Below are 13,670 nucleotides of genomic sequence, written 5' to 3' on the forward strand. Positions count from 1 at the left end.
GACTTTTTTACCGTACTCTGCGGTCTCAGCCCCGTCGCTGTCATCCCCCTCCTGCTTCACCAGGTGGCAGTGCACTGCTGAGCATTGCGCCCTAGCGCCTGCATTATCTCTCTTAAGAGGTACAAGAGGGCTCAGCTTGAGAATGGCGGCTGGAGTGGAGATCTCTAGTGTATGTTACAGACTAATCGGGCATGAGGAAGATAAGGAGAGGTTGTGTCGTTTCTTTTTTAGAAACATCATATATCCTTGTTAAGGATGATTTTCCTCTCCTGAGTTGAAAAGGCGTTATATGGATTTAGAGCAGTCTTTCCACCTGGAGAGTGTTTTTATTTAAAGATTTGGTTCACTAAGTGCCTTGCTGAGTTGCAGTACTGGCATTTGTCTTATGGCTCTTCTTTGTTTGAAATAGGTAACACGGCTCCGGGAAGCTGTGCCTTCCCCAAGGTGAAATCCTTCCTGAAAATCAAAAGTAGGTATTGATTGATTAGTTTCTGTGTGTAAAATTTGGACCAAGTGTTATGAGGAACACAAATAAGGAAAGGAAATGCCCTTTTGCTTCAAGAAATTTTTGGTGCAGTTGAAGAGGCATAAGCACAAATACTGGAAACCTGAGGAATTAATTAATAAAAGTGTCACTGAATAGTGCTAGTTAATTAATAAAAGGAGCATGGGGCAGTACTACCTTTGGAACCTAGAGTACAAATGGGGCTAAAAGAGGCCTCTTGGTTGAAGCCTGCCTGTAGACCAGTGAAACTCCCAGGCCCTCTATAGCATTTACCACTGGAGAGGTTGAACTAAAAAGGTTTTGGCTTTAGAAACCCCAAGCCAAACTGTGGATGGGGTGAGACCATGCCCTGTGAACAGGGGGCTTAGGTACTCCTTGTCCCCTCAGTAGGCATCACTTAGGTCTCCTTTCGGATCAGTTCCCAGAATGCTAGATTTATTTCACCCAGGCAGGAGACTGAAGGGAAATGGATTTGCTCAGGAGTACAGAACTGTAGGTTCTTACACTTGGTATTTCCCCCCAATGAAATGCTGGAGTCCTGACTACTTTTATCCTCCCCTTAACAAGCCCCACCCTGGACTCAGAGCTTTCAATCTGCCTCCTAACGCCTTATTCCTTAATGCGAACCAGGGTTTCTCAGGATCAGCATTACTGACATTTGGGGTCAGGTGAATTGTGCGGGGAGGCTGTCCTCTGCATTATGGGATGTTAGCAGCATCCCTGGGCTCAATCAGTAGATGCCAGAAGCACTCCTTCTTTCCCCACCCCTCACCCCACAACCTTGGTGACCAAAACTGTCTCCATACCTTGCTGATTGTCCCTGGGGGAGAAGTCCACCCCATTCTTGAGAATCACTGGCTTGAACTGACATCCACAGGTTCCAGCATTGGAAGGAAGTCTCAAACACATGGAAAAGCAAAACTAACTAGGGAAGGAACTTTGAGAAAAGGAATCAGAGGAAAGGACAAGTCAAAGAGGAGGGTGGGGGAAGGACTTAAAGGAAAACAGTATCTTCAGGGAAATGCAAGGACATTGTATTTTTTTTTTTTAGATTTTATTTTTATTTGGAGTGAGAGAAAGAGTAAGCTCCAGCAGTGGGAGTGGGGCAGGGAACAGGAGAAGCAGACTCTACCAAACAGGGAGCCTGACTCTGGGCTACTGCAGGGCCCTGAGATCATGCCTGAGCCCAAGTCAGATGCTTAACCAACTGAGCAACCTGGGCATCCTAGGATAATGTATCTTTAAAGAATGATACTTATTTTAAAAAAACAAAAACAAAACCAAAAAAAAAAAAAACAAACAAAAAAACCTCCCAAAACTAGAAGGACCCTTAGCTATTAAAATTTTGATTGTAGGAATAAAAAAATGAAAATATTCAAAGATCATATTGGAGAATTCTGGTATAAAGCAGAACAAAAAGTAAAACCAATAAAGAAGAGATAAGAAAATTAGATAATCAAACTGGATATTGGAGGACTACTATCCAGAAAGAGCAAGAACACGGGCAAAACGTTAATCACACACACACACACACACACACACACACACACACACACAAATAAAAAAATAAGACCACTCAAGAAAAATTCCCATAACCGAAATGACATAGCCTTCAAACTAAAGGACTGCCCCAGCCCAGTTAAACTGTAGTCACTCAAGATACATCATCACACAACTTCAGAATTAGTGATAAAGAGAAGATAACCCAAAATTTCCAAAAAGAAAAAGAAAAGGAGTCATACTAGGGTCCAGGTGCCATTCAGAATGGTGAGTGGAGCAGTTCTCAAACCAATTCCCATGTGCCTTTTCACAGAGGATGTGCTCCACAAAAACAAGGGGAACCCAAGAAAGAGGAAGACTGTGGTCCTGGAATCGAGGTTTCAGCCCAGAAGAGAAGGGAAGGGCATTTTCAAGAGGGCAGTGAAGGGAGTTCCCACGCGAAGACCAGCACATACAGCAGGCCTAGAGAGCAGCTGGTTAGGAGTAGAGCAAGGGGACAGAAAACTCCAAAAAGTAGTGGTGATGACGAATTATCTCAAGTGTTTGACCAAACTGAGAGTCTCATAGGGAACTTCAAAAGTGTGTGTGTGTGTGTGTGTGTGTGTGTGTGTGTGTGTGTGTGTGTATACATAAAATATAGCTTTGATTAAGAAAAAAAGACAGTAAGTGCTTGAATGCAGGGGAAGGAGAGATCTCAGGGCTAGAGTGTTGGGATGAGAGACTTCTCTAAAAGGTAGGAGAATATGAAGAGGGGAGGACAGTGTGGGGAGAAAGTAAGGAAGTTGGAAATTGCAGGGCACATTCAGACAAATAGTGTTTTTGAACCATGACAGATTGGGGGAAAAGTTGGTTAAATTACAAGATAAGAAATCATTTTAATTTTAGAACCGTGAGATCATCTTAGAATGCTTCTGGTTACAGACTGGATTTAAGTGATCCAGTATTTTTTAGGGTGGTACAGAGAGTAAAGGGATCATCTCTGGAGTTGTGAATAATGGTTGATTTTTTTGCTTTTGTCTTTGAGCATTTTTCTATATTTTCTAAGATTACAATTAGAAAACAACAAAAGTTATGTTTTAGAAACAAACTAAGAAGAGATAAAAGCTCAAGTAGAAATAATAACCTATTGATATGAAATATTTATTTTCTAAATAACCCAAATATATATCATAAGCACCATTCTTTTGGGACAGGTATCTTTACCTTTTTGGAAGCACATTAGTTACTTTAATAAATAGAGATCTTTTGGCTTGTATTCCTTATTTCCTACATGTGTAAGTCAGTGGCAGTTTGGTGGTTGCCGGGTTTAGCAGGCATGACCTCTGAAATTAACACAGCATGCTTGGCATTCAGCAGCACCTACTGTTTTCCACAAGGTGGGGTGCTAACTTCACACAGTGGACTGAAACTGCTATAACTTACGGAAACTTTGGACTCGAATGCATTTGCTAACTCTTTCTTATAATTCCTGAGCAATTCTAACAGAAATATGTTGGGAAATATAGTTGCAATTGTGGGGTTTCGTTTCGGTTTATAAATTAGGTTGGACTCATGATGTACATGTTTGGAGTGTGACTAATGTATATAAGCACTTTGTCTCTTTATGGTGGACCTTGACTATATTCAGTTACAGGCATAGATAAAGAACACCTCTAATTTGGTGAAGGCCATCCTAAATAAGTGACATACCTGAATAAGGAAATGTTTGTAGTTTATTACAAATAGAAATCCTGACGTGGCTATCTCAATGAACAAAAGATTATTTTCAAAAACAGCATATCAGGTAGATGTACAACGGTTCTGATGTATTCTAAATAGGTTAGTCTCTTAAATTCCTTCCTAAATCTTAATTATCCCATTCTTCCTGTCTACAACAAAGCCAGGTTAAACTTTCTCTGAATCAGATTCTGAATTGATGGAATTGAAGAAAGTATGAATGACATACTATGGTTGTTTGAGCCTTCTAATGATTTGTCTGGTTTCTCTAAGCCAGTTAAATTTGTGTGGGATTCTTACACCACTAGGAGCCAGTGGCAGTTTAGAATATGGTGCTTCTGTTTCTCCATTTTGAAGCAAAATAAAGACATTCTAATAGCCAGTGTTTGAATGTAAACATTTACATATAGCATAGTTTTTTAAGTGTGCACTTACATTATGGGCCCTAACGTAACAATTTTTTTGTTGTTGTCATAAATTCAGGATGTGGCCTGTTTCCCTCTGCCCTTCCTTTTCCCCATAGGGAGATTCTTTGGTCCCTTTTAGCCATTAGGCTCCAGGAAATAATTGTGGAGCTGGTAGTTAGACCTATGCCAGGCACAACATCATTCCAAGCCATACAAATAGTGAGGCTGACAATTTCACTTGCAGTTTCAGGATTGACCAAAGAGCTGAGCATAGGAAGGAAGAGAAAGTGATGAGTGCAGAGATGTTCACTTGTCCAAGAACATGACAGATGCTCAGTTCATGGCAGCTGATGAGGAAGTGCCATGAAGTAACCTATGGGTGAAGAAGCCATAGGTTCCACACTGGGGCCTGCTGGTAATCAGCTCTGCCCCCTTGGGCAAGTTAGCCTCTCTGGACCTCATTCTTGCACTGTGAAGCAGAGACCTGGCTGAGATCAGGGGGTCCTCAAAAGGCTGCTGTGATCACCACAACTGGCTCTCGGGTCTGACTTATCAAAGACAAATGATTGCTCTCGTCCAGGAGAGCAATCTCGAGATTGGCTCTCGAGACCCATTGGAGCCTGCCTAGAATCTTCATTTCTGAATGCTGCCTCTTCCTAGAACTGTAGGCTGTCTTGCTCTGTCTACCCACCTTCCAGGTCAACCTGTTGCCCCAGTGTTAGGAACAAGGCCCTGTCCACACCCATTTCAACCTAAAAATTGCTTATAACATCTAACATTATTATATTTTATATGTAGTGTTTTACTAACTGATAAAATTATGCTCAAAACCAGACCATTATCAGTAATGATGTGCTCTCGGCCTATTTCCCATATCCCATTCACCTCACCTAAAAACCTAAGAAATTCCCCAAACTCTCCAGCCTCTTTAAGTCTGCCCTTCCCACTGTTTGCCCCTCTCCATTCCTTCACCTTAGTGTTGCAAGTGTCCTTGAGGCCTTGAATATCATTCTGATATATATCAGGAATCTGCTAAATGATTTCCCTAGTCTAGGTGAGCCCCACCCCTTCTGTTCACCTTCTTTGTTACTGTCACAGTGGTAGCTCCTGACTGAAGATCTGGTCACATCACTCCCCCTTTTTGTCACCCTTCAGTGGCCCCTCATTGCTTTAGCTTCAAGTACATACTCCTCGGCATGTCTTTGAAGGCCCTGCTTCTCCAACTCCATTTTCCACTGCTCTCTGTGTGCTCTTGGTATACCAGACATAATTTCCCAAATATCCCTTGCTATTTCATGTGTCACTGCTCTGAACATGTCCGGAAGACCCTTTTCCCCCTCTCTGCCATGCTTGATAAATTTCATATCCTTCTAAGTCAGATCAAGTGTCTTTTCCATAAAACTTGACTTAGTTTATCAAAGTGTAGTCCACTATTTCTTACTTGGTGCTAACCTTATATTTAATAATTATGTCTCTTGTTGTATTAATCTCTCTGATTGCAGTGACTAGTTTTTCTGCGTCACTCTGCCACACTGTAATGAATTCCTTATGAATGTCTTACCCACCCTTGTGTTTCTAGCCTGTCACCTGGTAGGTACACTAGAGTATTTAATGAATGAATGAATCTGTGCTCACAGTGAATAATACAGCTCTGAAATTCAGTATTTGTCTTTGTTACTGATATATTTTCTTTTTTAAAAAGGGACAATGGTCTTAAGTTCATATCATTTTTGTTTTCATTTGTTTTCTCTATGTAGGCTCCATGCCTAGCATGGAGCCCAATATGGGGCTTGAATTCATGACCCTGAGATAAAGACCTGAGCTGCGATCAAGAGTCAGACACTTAACTGACTCAGCCACTGAGGCACCGCAAATTCCGACTGTTTTAAAGCTAAAAGGAAGAGTGTTTCAGCTGTAAGTGGAAAACCAAACCCCAAAATGACTTGAACAATTAAAAGGGAATTTGTTGACTTACAAAATGGGAAAAATTCAGTCTTACTGCTGGGTGAGACTTGGTCCAACTGCCCAGGGATTTCACTAGGAATAGTGTCTTTTTGCTCTGTCTCCTGCAGGCTCAGCTGAACTGGCCTCCCTCCTCTCGGTGCTGCCTCTGTTAGCTCCATGCTCTCACCTCAGGGTGGCAAAAACCAGTAGTCCCTCCTGGCTTCCTATCTTTGTGCTAGCCTGTGTGTAGGGAAGAAGGTCTCTTACAACATGTAGGAGACCAAGAAAGTAAAGCTTTTTTCCCAGAAGCCACAGCAGAGGTCTCCAGTCTCATGGTCTTCAGTTGGCTTTATAGTCCCATCTTTCAGCCAGTTGCTGTGGCCAGGGATAAGGGTTATTCCCATGTTGCTTAACCCATCTCAGGCCTACTCTTGGAACTAGAGGTTTGGGGGTGAACGAGACAGGACCTGAAATCCCACCCAAACTGTCTGCCTGAGAAGGTGAAAGGGGTGAGTTACCAAAAAGAAAGTTGGTTATTGTTGGCAGAAGGAGGGGACAATACAAGCCTGGGAAGAGGACAACTCTTATTCAGTATAAAAGACACTAGGAATTTGGGGGGCCAGAGTCCCATAATTATTTTAAGAACAAATGACTTTTTTTATTTCTCTGAAGCCCAGACCTCCAAGTAGGAAAAGGCTTCCCAAGGTAAAGTGAGGAGTGGCTGAAAGCCATGGGCAAGCCTAGAGCAGCAGCCTGGCTTGTTGTTGACAAGCCAGACTTCAGAGCCAATTGTAGAGTTATGGTGGCTGGTTGAGGATCCATGATCTTTACAGGCCTCCTTGTGAGAGACTGAGGTCCAGAGAACTTGACTCATCCAAAGGGACAGAGCCGGTTCTTGGCAAGACCCAGTCTGGAACCCATGGCCCCTTCACTCCTTCATGGCCCTTCTTTGTCAGCTACCATGAAGTAAGCAACTATCACGTACTTAAAGGACATGCACATAAAAACATTTTTGTGCATGCAGTCAATTATGGTCATTTTGATTTCAGAATATGGGACCATCCAACATATTTTTTTAATATATGTTATACTTCACATTATTGAAAAAATAGTTATGAAAGAAAGCTGAAACCATTTTTGGTTGAATGAAATCTTACCATTTTAGTTTTGTCTTGTTTCCAAGATTCTGCAATAGTGTGGCATTCATTAAATAATAAACATATTGTACATTTCAGTGTGTGGTAACAGCAAAGAATGACTTCATAGACCACTTAATCTGCTATGTTGTGGTTTATGATGCCATCTGGATTCTTGGTGGAATTATTTCCATCTAAATCACTATAAACTTCTATTTAGGTTGTCACAGATCTAATGCCAGATATGTTTGTGGGTTTTAGCAGTGATGTAATTCTGGAAGATACTTTGAAAGTTACAAGTTGTCATATACTATTAGCATTTAACTCAGTGTTTCACATAATTTCAGACAAACTAGAAGCCTGAAAAATAATCCATTTCTCTTTTTTTTTTTTTTCATAAGCATTCTCCCTTTCTTGTCTGTCTTCCACTATACATTTCATTATGCATCAGTCAAGCATGTGTGGGAAACACTGGGAGGCTCCGTGGGTATACACAGTACTGTAGAACACATGGCCTCTGCCCCTTCATAATGAGGACACTTAGATGGATGGAAAGGGTGTCTCACTAGTATATGTCTTTTTCTAAGATATGGTGGGGAGAGAATAAGGGAAAGAGAGAATGTCACTTTTTTGTCTTTTGGTGCCAGTGGTGTGCTAGAGACTGGATCATGTTGCAGGATCTGCATGAACTGCAGGATATACACGTTGAACTGCACAGAAAGAAGGGATTCTACTAACACAAAGTTTCTAGGAGCATGTCACCCAGTTGGCTACCAGGCAGGAGTGATGGCAAAAAAACAGAACTTGGTAAGGTTCAACAGAAAACTCTGAAGATTTCTAAGGTCCTATATTTTTTTCTGGGTGTTGTTGTTGTGTTGTTTTGTTTTGTTTTAATCCAAAAAGCCTGGAGGCAGGAGAGGGAGACATTGGCACCAGTGGCAGGTGGGATTGGTGTGTGCCAAATCTACAGTGCGGAAGAGGTTACAATGGAGAAAGTGATGGGAGGAGGCAGTGAGCTCTGTTCCTGCAGAGCCAGGGAAAGAGACAAGCTTTGCAGGTGAGGGGCTGTGGATATATATGGGGGAGGTGAGTTGAAGAGCAGAGAGGGGAAAGCAAATGGATCAAGATGGGTATTTGGCTATATATAGAAGCAACAGAAGGCAGGGAGCTCCATAGGAAGCTAGTGCAAGCTCATTACGTACTGGGGAAGGCAAGCTCCTCAGAAGTGGGGTACAGAGATAGAAGAAGGGCCTTTAGGAGGGTGAGTCAGCAGCGTGTTTCAGGACACATGAAAGACCTGTTCTACCACTCGCTGGCTCTGTCACATCGGAGAAATTCAGATTTCTCATCTGTGAAGTGGGGAGGTTGGATTAGTTGGTCTCTTGAAGTCCTGAGATGTATCGAGGTAAAGAGTCAGCATCTTCTCCAGCACAAACCACGGTCTGAACGTCGAGAAATTACAGTGACAGTCATTGATATGTTCAGCAAGTACTGATGAAGCACCTGTGTTGTGTGAAACACCATTGTGCACACTGGGATTTCAGCAGTGAACAAGGTGAAATCCTTTCTCTCGTGGAGCTTGGTTCTGAACAGAGAGGCAGACAACAGTCGAACACACAAATGAACAAGTTAATTGGGAGTATGAGTAATTGCTGTGAAGATGGTAAAATAAGACTGGCGGAGTGTGACTGCGTATTGGAGGAGGGGCCTGTGGGAAGCCTGTCTCCTCTCTAAGGAGGTAATGTTCCAGCAAGACCTGAGTTGAGCCAATCTGGGGGGCACAGCAGACCTCTCAGAATGAGCCAAAAAGACCCTCAGGAAGGAGTGAGCTTGATGCATTCACACAGCAGAAAGAAGGCTGGTATGACTAGTGGGTGAATAAGGAATGATTAGAAATTTGGATTTCATCACAAGCATTTAGGGAGTTTTAAGCAGGAGAATGAAAGGGAATGTCTGCTCTACATTAAAATCTCTGGCATTTCTGTAGAGAATAAAGCATAGGGGAGCCAGAGGTGAAGCAGAGATTAATTAGGAGGTTAAGCAGAGATTAATTAGGAGGCTATTGTAGTTATCATGAGAGATAGCAATCATCGGGCCAGGAGTAGCAGGGATGTAAGGAGTAAGTAGATAGATGAGGAATGTGTGTGGAGGTTTTGAAAGAAGGACACGCAGGAGCAGGTCCCCCCACCCTCCATCCCTGCCAAGTCCAACATAGATTTCACGATCTTCATATATAAGCAGAAACTCTGCTTATGATAGATTCTATGATTTATGATAGATTTATTTATGATAGATTTATTTATGATAGATTTATGATAGATGATAGATTTATGATAGATTCTACTGTTCATTTATGATAGATTCTACTGTTCATTTGTTGGTTTCTGGTTTAGGAATGCAGAATACCATGTTTTGGTATCAAAAATGGTAGTTCGCTTTTGAGTTGTTACAGAAAAGCTTGGTGAATAGAGGAACACTAAAACAAGTATCCATTTCTTGGCCCCAGTGGAATGGATTCAGAACAAGTTTAACAGCCCAAAGTGTCTTTCAAAGAAAGAACTTTTCGTGGGTCCAGAATCCAGGAAAGACTGACCCTGCTTGGGTTGTGTGTCACTCCTGAACAAAATATTGGGTCTGGGGGTGGGAAAGTGATGGCTGAAGCTTCCTTTATGTCCTGCATCCCATTAGTAGGACATGAAAGAGGGTCAGGGACATTTCCCTTAAGGCAAAAGTATAAGCTAACAAAAACAATATGTCTATGAAGATGCCTTTATTTGGATTTCTCAGATGCCACAACCCCTAGGAATGTCTGGCCGAAGGTCATAGCCAGGCCTAAATTTTAGCTTCCTGAAACTCTGTCCCATTCTTTTGTCTTCAGAAGAACTTTTGTTAAAACCAAAATACAAGCTGCCTATTGATAATTTTTCCTTGTTGACTTCTTTATGTGTTTGTTTATTTAATATATAAAGTAATTTTAAAAACTCAAGATTTCACCATGGTCTAGCCTTCAGTATTTTCTTTAGACAATGCAGGACATCACATACCCCAGCACCAGTTTCTGTGTATCAAACGTAGCTAACCTGAGAGCCCTGTTCTTATCAAGATGGCCCCAGATTCCCATTCACTTAACTACACGCCTGCCTAACAAGTCTAAACAGAAACTGTGGGCACAGAGATTTTCCAAGCAGTTCTGGATGCAGAATGGGATGCTCCGCTTGCTCTAACCTAACAGGCTCCCTTCACTTTTATGCTCAGAACTCAAAGCCTCGGGGACACTCGTCTCATGGATCTGTTTTCTGGGGAGAAGACTTACAGGACTGAGAAATTTCTTGAGGCCCTTGTGAATGGTCAGTTCACAGAGAGAAGTCTAGACTATCTACCTAGGACAGATTGTTGGGATCGGGGGATGGGGCATTGTCCTGTTTCTCCAGGCCCTTAGAACTTGGTGCCTCCTGGTTCCAGCTATTTATAAGCTGCTTTGCTTATATCCCCAGCTTTGCTTAGGTTTTTTCTCTCTAATCCCAGGAATTCTGTTCCGTTCAACCCATTTATTGAGTGGCCTCTACAAATAAGGCCCTAAATGTACAATTTGAAAATCATCTTCTTTGTGCCCTTTTATATTCTCCACCTACATACATCTCAGCTAGTTAACAAAAAGATTGGATTGGACACGTAGGTGGCTCAGTTGTTAAGTGTCTGCCTTTGGCTCGGGTCATGAACCTGGAGTCCCGGGATCAAGTCCTGCATCGGACTCCCTGCTTGGTGGGGAGTCTACCTCTCCCTCTGACCATCATCCCACTTGTGCTCTCTCTCTCAAATAAATAAACTTCAGTGGATTAAGCCACTGCCTTCGGCTCGGGTCGTGATCTCAGGGTCCTGGGATCGAGCCCCGCATCGGGTTCTCTGCTCCGCAGCGAGCCTGCTTCCTCCTCTCTCTCTGCCTGCCTCTCTACCTACTTGTGATCTCTCTCTCTCTGTCAAATAAATAAATAATCTTTAAAAAAATAAAAAAATTAAAAAATTAAAAGATTGGATTAATTTATATTAACATGCAATAAACAACATATTGAATCACTCATTCAATAAACATTTATTGAGCATCAGCTTAAACCAGGTACTCTTAGTGAGCACTGAGATAGGGGCACCTGGGTAGCTCAGAGGGTTAAGCTAGGGTCCTGAGGGTTAAGCTCAGGGTCCTGAGATCAAGCCCCATGTCAGGCTCTCTGCTCAGCAGGGAGCGTGCTTCCCCCTCTCTCTCTGCCTGCCTCTCTGCCTACTTGTGATCTCTCTTTCTATCAGATAAATAAATCAGATCTTAAAAAAAAAAAATGAGCACTGAGATGGCAGTGATTAAATTTCCCGGCCTCCTCAAGTAAGTTACATTCTAATGGGGAGACAGATAATAAATAAATAAGTATTTAATATATACTTATTTATAAGTAGAATGAGTGGAGTAATTTTTTTATTAACATATAATGTATTATTTACTTCAGGGGTACAGTTTTGTGATTCATCAGTCTTACACAATTCACAGTGCTCACCATAGCACATACCCTTCCCAATATCCATCACCCAGCCACCCCATCCCTCCCACCCCCCTCCAGTGAGTGGAGTAATTTTAAAACATTAAGCAGGCCTGCTAATCCGGGAGGGAAGAGTATGTGTATGTGTGGGGGCAGGGGCTATCTTAGAAAGGTTAGCTGGGAAAAGTGCTTCTGAGCACCTCTAAGCAGACCTGCTTGTAGTGAGGGAAGGGGGCGGAGATAGAGACAGATTTAGAGAAACCTTATTGGTAGGATTTTCAATTACATGAACTTCTCAACAAAAAATAATAATGTAGGGTATTTTAGTCAGTTAACTACCTGGGTAGTTTAGTCAGTTAAACATCTGACTTCAGCTCAGGTCATGATCTTGAGGTCCTGGGAATGAGCCCCGCTTTGGGCTCCCTGCTCAGTGGGAAGCCTGCTTTTCCCTTTCCCTCTACCCCCCACCGCTACCTCGTGCATGAGCTCTCTTATGCCCTTTCTTTATCTCTCTCTCAAATAAATGAATAAAATCTTTTAAAAAAATAACATAGGGAAGGTTTGTATGGAATTTGGAGATGGAGCGCCTCTCCAGTATAGAGCTGTAGGCTGGACAGCTGCACCGTACGGACTCTCCTGTGCCCTGCCAGTTGGGTTCATGGTTCTAATCCCTTGCCTAGCTCCTCACCACTGCCCTTGCCCAAGCTCATCATCACCTGACTGTTTTCCCATTTATGTCACTGGTAGGAATTTCAGCTTGGCTTTCTTCCCAGCTACCACTTACAGTCTCATCCTTGATGGTAATGCGGATTCTCCCATCACGTTGCCCTGGGCTTTTCTGAATAAATTGCCTTCCCTGTGACTTGGAAAAACCTACTCATTGTCCTGCCCTGTGGGTTACTGTATAGTTTTCATTTCACTGAGACACTTCTGAGAACAGAAGGGGCACTAGGGGCACTGTTAATAATTATGCTGGGCCTACAGCTATAGACTGGAACTGTCCTCTGCAAACTGGGTGATTTCACCATAGATATGCGGTCCATATCTATGTTAGTTCCAGGCACAGGTGAACTGAGACTGCTAGCATCTGACCAGGAGGCTGAGGTCGGGCTCCGGGCATGTGCGTCCAGAAGTCAAAATAGAGGTCATCACTCTTTGGTCACTTGCGTTATTTGTCACTCTTGGGCCTATTTTTCTAGTTTCCATATTAGTAATCCCTCAGTCTCCACCCCAGGACACCCCTCCACTAGTTCTTGTTCCTCTTCTGAGAATGGACAGAGACTTCCTAAACCTATTTTGTCTCCTCCTTTAAGCTGCTACCTGAGATGAGAGGTAGACTGTTCTGTGTCTGAGACTGCTGTCCTCAGGCCCAGACACCCCTGCAAAACCCCTACCAGGCCTGTGTGTTTGCCCCTCTGGAGCAAAGATGGAATCTGAGGAGCTGGGCTTCTAGAGCTGGAGTTGAACTGGTTGCCCTTCCAGCTCCTCAGGACACTAAAAATAGCCAGAAATATGGTGCATTGCTTCTTTACAAAGTTATATGCTAACAGGTTAAAGAGATTCGAGGGACATGATAAACACTCATGCTTTTTTAAAAGAAAATTTTATAGATACTAAGATCAGTCCTCAAAATTGGGAAGTAACATCCAAAAACCTTTTATAATAAGATGCTGCTGGGTTATTTTTACCCTAATAACAACACTGACATCTTACTGCATTCACATGTACTTTGTGGTACAGGTTCCATAGTCCTTTAGCTCAATTTCCCAAAAGTTCTGAAAGCTGAGGGGAGGAGTTCAAAGTTTGCGACAAGTTCGACAGCAAAACCTGAATTTGAATTGGCCTGAGTCTCTTATAGTCTTTATTTATTCTATTTAGTGTGAGTGTTCATGTTTTGCTACAGAAATATTGCTGTGTTTAGTTACTTCCCCAAACTTCA

The 13,670-nt window shown here is 42.5% G+C and overlaps 1 protein-coding gene across 1 annotated transcript in view; it reads left to right on the forward strand.

Annotated features, from left to right (window-relative positions):
* The window catches only part of ALG14 (ALG14 UDP-N-acetylglucosaminyltransferase subunit), a 90,944-nt gene that overhangs the window by 21,621 nt on the left and 55,653 nt on the right, over positions 1–13,670 (forward strand). The gene's annotated exons all lie outside the window — the stretch shown is intronic.

Source organism: Meles meles, chromosome 1 (assembly GCF_922984935.1).
Source record: "Meles meles chromosome 1, mMelMel3.1 paternal haplotype, whole genome shotgun sequence".
NCBI classification, from domain to species: domain Eukaryota; kingdom Metazoa; phylum Chordata; class Mammalia; order Carnivora; family Mustelidae; genus Meles; species Meles meles.